Here is a 5,914-nt window from a genome sequence, read left to right on the forward strand (position 1 = left end):
CTTTTAAGCTGATTCATTGATATGGGTAAAGTAATCTTTATTGTTTGAAATGAACGAAACTTTCAACGTTTTGTTCTTTAGGTCTACTTAAGTGTTCCTTGCACTGAGAAAATGGTATTCTATTATCTTATAAATGTAATAATACTTAAATTGCATTTTGTTCATAAAATGTATTAATGTTATTTAATGTTTATTGTTTGAATTCAAATATTTCTTCTTTAGATGCATTTAAATGTTTCTTACTTTATTGTATTAAATGCTTTTATTATTAAAGTCCCAATTCATTTGTAACGCAAGAGAAGAATACTACGCCCGCCCCATATACAGTAAGTTAATGGCTGAAAACCAAAGGCGCAACAAGTATTTCTCTTAATAGAATTCTGGTTAAGAGTCGACTGTTTCAAAGCAAAGTACGTTGCTAGTTGGTAGATTGGTTAAATCCCTTTTGAGTATCGACGGTATGTCGAAACATAATATAGAGTTTCAAGTGGGACCGAAACCAACTGTTCGGTTCGTATTCGAGGTGAATCGTCCAATCGGAAGCCAAAGCTAGGACTAAACGCACACAAAGTACAACACTTATCATTTGCTGCAACTGCGAAGCTTCTATGCTCCACGATTTTCCGCTAACCTCTTCGTCTTCATGTACGATTTATCTATTTTCATATCGTCCATTAATTGTATTCTCCTTTGCCCCCTCCTTCTCTTTTCTCCCACCATACCCTCTAGCACGTCCCTTACGATACAGTTCCTTCTTATACAACATCCGAACCAGTTTCTCTTCCTCTTCTTTATAATATCTAAAATTGTTCTTTTCTTCCCCACCATTTCTAACACCATCTCATTTCTCACATGAGGAGCGAACAAATTTCTCCGTAACAACCTGAAAAAGAGTGACCATATAAAGATTCCATGTTTTCCTTTACTTTTATGTTGCTTTGAAAACGTAAAAGAAGTGACAAAACTTATGAGACTTCTCTCAAACTGCTAAAAGTTCCTGCTAAGTTTACTTTGCATTTTAAACACGACTTTTCTTTTCATATACAAAGCTCACAGAATATGAACTATAATCGTCAGACAAAATTCAAAATGATACTCTAAAATTAGCTCTTTTTTAAAAAATTCTTTGAGATGATGTGGCTGATGTGTTTAGATTAACTTCGTATGTCTAGTCTCTATGTAAATATTCACATTATATTCTGTAAAGGTATGGATTGAGAATTAGCATATTATCGAATTTGAATATACCCGTTTGTTCTGCTCTCTGGGCACAATCGGCTAGTGGCAAAGTGTTCAGTGCTTGTGTGACTGGTCCTTGATTCGATCCCTGGCCATGCAAGCTTTTTCTTTAATTTCTTCGTTGAAGTTTAGTGTACCATTTTAGCACACAGTCTATCTCAAACGTTGACCTATAGTTTAAGGTAGAACCCCAACAACCGTAGTAAGTTTTTTTTTTTTTTTTTAAATAATCCTGCTTTTCTATCAGGAAGCAAATTCGGGTTCTTACTAAGCATTTTTTGTACTTCGTCGCAACTGGATATTTGCTCCATCATCTTCAAAATAACTTTGTTTACTTTTCTGTTTAATCTGTTACTATAGGAACACGAACACAGAACCTTCCAAGACAGTTAAAAATACGCCCGTGCTAGGGCTTCAGAGGAACTGGAACCGCCAATAGGTTCCTCCTCACAATCGTCAGCCTAACAACCAGAGTTGCCAACCTCAGAGAACAAAATTATCGATTTTCATCTTTAAAATTATCGTACATTACAAAAAATTATCGTATATTCGTTATGAACGTGATTCTTGTAGAAACAGTTATAATACTACTAATAATTTCAACACTGTATATTAAACTTATCTAGTAATCTTCAATTTCGAACTCAAGGCGTCACTGTTCTCACTATCTTTTAATCCTTATTAACACCACTCTGTACAACAACAATATTTCCACCCCGAGCTTCTTAGTGGCTATGTGGTTAGAGTACGCGTCTTTGGCGTGGGAGACCCGGGTTCGATTCCCGCTGGCAGCTCATGTGGTTCGGATTCTATGTTAATCAGTAGGTTCCGTCTCCTATAGTCTCGCTACTGAAAAGGACGTTAAACTCACAATCAACTCAACGCAATATTTCCAACCCTCGTAAACGTAATTGAATTTAAAGAATCGGTTGCCATTTGCCAATTGTCAAATCCACATTAATTTATTTTAACGGGAATGATTGTCAAAAACCTCAGTGTGTCTGTGTGTTTTATAATTATTTAATGCATGTCTACAATTTATTTGCACATTCAAAAAGTGTAAAGATGTGTATGTTGTAAAATTTCGTCTATTCACTAATTATCGCAAGAGCATTATCGTATGTAGCATTAAGTCTTAAATTATGACATATCACGACAAATGGTCGTATGGTTGGCAAGCCTGCTAAGAACGCAGACCGTTCGAAAACACCACTGCTCCAGGCCAATTGGACGTGAGCTTGTGGTGAACACACTATACACACAAGTAGTGGAGTATTTAAGGGAGGTTCGGGCTTAAGCCTTCCTTCGAAATGTTATTTGCTATATTAAAGTAAATGAAATATCTTGCAGAAGTTTCAATTTCCAGGTCTAAAGTTAGGGAAGACCCTCCCTTCCCGAAACAAAATCGTAAATACACCACTGCGGGGACTTTATCGGAATTTATCCATTTCATCAAATAATCTCATTTCAATCACTTCTGGTCATTATCCGTCTCATTTAACGTTAATGACATGTTTAAGTTTTACGTTCCACGTTTATGGCTGCTAGGCTAAAGGAGACGGTGATGATGAGAAATGAATGAAATGGTGAAATGAAGAAACTGAGAGGAAACGGGAGAACCACGAAAAAAACCACGCACACATTCTTTGTAAACCACAAAGTTCACTTGGCAAAAGCCGGGATTGAACCAAGGACCCTATATACCCGAAGTGAACGCTCTACCATTTAACGTACAGAGCAGACCGCGGGATGATAAATTAAAAACATGCATCTGACCCATTCATCCACACTTTGTTCCTTGTTGAAATATATGCAATACTTACGATTGCCCTCATGGCTGAGTAGGAGTCCTTCTGTAGGATGGGAGATGGAAGTGGAGTGATGCTGCTTCAAATCCATCGTCAGCTTTTATAGCAGAATCTGGAGATGAAGGCAGATCACTTTCTCCTCACAATTTTGTTTATATTCTGTAGCATTTGGTCACTGAAGAAATTCTGATGATGTAACTGGAGTTTCCGTAATTTCAGTAGCCAATTTTTTAATATAAATATATGTATTATGACTTGTGTTTCCACCCAATAACTTTCTAAGTAAATACTACAACTGTTAGATTTCTTCGCTCATCCAAATGTAAATCAATTGGTATTTACTTTATTCTTCCAAGCAAATGGATTCTGTAACAATTTAGCTTAAAAAATAAGCTCTAATTAAGCAAGTCTTCTTAATCTCACTTTAAAAGTGAACAAATTAATAAACAAATTAACAAATTAATTAAAAGTGAACGTATTTAAACGTAACGAACGTATATTTAGAAAAAGAAAACAAAAAAGAAAGAATTGCCATGCTGAAATATTTCATTATTGAAGATGGTAGATTCTTAGCGTACATTTTCAGGATAAACTGTATTACTTATCATAAAGCAGTCAGAGAAGAACGGTATACCCGGGTTCGATTTCGATGGAAGCTCATGTGGTTCGCACTCCATGTTAAATTGTAAGCCCAGGACTCACTGCTGATCGGGACGCTAAACTGCAAAACAATGAACCAACCAATAGTAATAGCCGAGTTTTTTCGTGGCGTGGTTTTCTAATCCAATTCTCTTGGAAAAATGAAATGAAATGAAATCCTTGAGTTTTACGTCGCATGGATATGCCGGTTAGGGTAAAGGAGACGGTGATTATGAGAAATGAGTGAAGTGAAGAAAGTGGGAGGAAACGGGAGAATCCCGAGAAAACCCACGCACACAGTGTTTGTCCACCACAAAGTTCACTTGGCAGGAGCAGGGTTTGAACCCGGGACTCTATGCACCAGAGCTTAACGCTCTACCACTGAGCCACCGCGGCCCCAGGCTCTCTTGAAAGTGAGATAATCTGGTGGTGGGAAACGGTATATTGTGGGAACTCGTCTTGCATGATAGTTTGTGTACTCGCTAATATCATTTCTCCCAAGCCCAAGTTAATACGAAGTCACGTACTAAGTCTTATAGAAAACTCAATAATAATAATAATAATAATAATAATAATAATAATAATAATAATAATAATAATAATAATAATAATAATAATAATAATAATAATAATAATAATAATAATAACTTTATTTTTAAGTGCTGTAAAGACCTTATGGGCAAAGATATAGCACTATGTTGAAACCAATATATATAATCATTTTAAACAGACCAGAAAATTTATAATACAGAATGACTATTAGAGCAGGTTAAGGCCTTTATCTGATGGTTAATATATTAGAAATATAAGGTTCAAAGTGATATTTAAAACAAAAAATTTAAAAAAGAAAAAATTCATATCATACAATTAACAGAACTATGGAAATTAAAATGTCATATAAATATTGTTTAAAAGAATGAGTCAATCTTGCTTAAAATTGCACATCCAGCACGCAAAAATTTGGTTATTTATTGTCATGGTTTAACATAAAAGACTGGTTCTTTAAATCAGCGCTATTCAACCGGGGGTACGCGAAATGTTTTCTGGGGTATCAATTCTGAAATAAGTACACTTCCAATATTTATTGAATGATCACAGTTGGAGAATGTATTGACTGATCAGTGCTATTTCACAACTTCTTTCATTTTCATCAACATATTTGTGTGAGCAGGGTTTCTCTGCATTAACATCAATTAACATGAAGCACGGAAATTGCTTGAATCCAGAATCAGCTCTGAATCTCGCATTCTCGAAACTTCGACCGAGAATCGAGTAATTTGAAACAACCTGAGTCATCTCATTAACAGGTTAGTTCTAAAGTTACTTTTAGTTTCTTTTTTTTTTTAATTTTTAGTATTGTCCTTAGTGCGCGAATTATCAGAGAGGATGAGGGGAATATCCCCTCAGTAAAGCTGGATGTCTCCCATATGTAGTTTCCCATATTAATTTTTTCGGTTGTGAACTTTATCCCTCTGTAAACAGTCTTATGATTAGCACACTGGCTGTTCAGGCTTACGCAATTAGATGGCGAACTTACGAGAGAAAAAATAGGTTGAATAGCACTGCTTTAAATAAAAGATTACACCATAAAAATACACTGAGACTACATAGGGCTAATAACAATAAAATCAAGGGCTAATAACAATAAAATCAAGATTGGCAGCTAGAACCCTTGTCACAAATTTAAAACAATTTAATTTTTGGAAGAATTGCTTTGTTATTTCTCTTAGCATATATTTATTTTAAATTGTAAGACAGTCTCTAAATATTCTCTTCACGTTTTGAATTTAATTCTACCAATGTCGATTGATTCCTAACACTTTTTATTCCTATATGTTCTAAGCAATATTCTCTACTAGATTTGTTATCCAATCTATATATATAAAAGAGAACGTACAAATCCTTTGTGAACTCATCACGCTAATACGGCTGAACCGATTTCTTTCATTTTTGGGGGGTTGTTAGGATTTGGACCCTAGATGGTTTTTATCATATCACTTTAATTTTTAATTACCAGTGTCTTGAGATAATGGACCATTCAAGTCTCCATAGTTCATCATAGGTAAAAATAAACGTATGTATATGCAACCCGCATGACCACGTGACTCGGCGGGTTAACATAAATGACAGGCGATGCAATTTGAAAGCGAAAAAGTAAAAATTATCTAAGTAACAAAGTTTATTGCGTTCCGGGGTGACCGCAGCGAAGCGGGGTGAACGCTGCTAGT

Source organism: Thermobia domestica, chromosome 15 (assembly GCF_964235325.1).
Source record: "Thermobia domestica chromosome 15, izTheDome1.hap1.1, whole genome shotgun sequence".
In the NCBI taxonomy this organism is placed as follows: Eukaryota; Metazoa; Arthropoda; class Insecta; order Zygentoma; family Lepismatidae; genus Thermobia; species Thermobia domestica.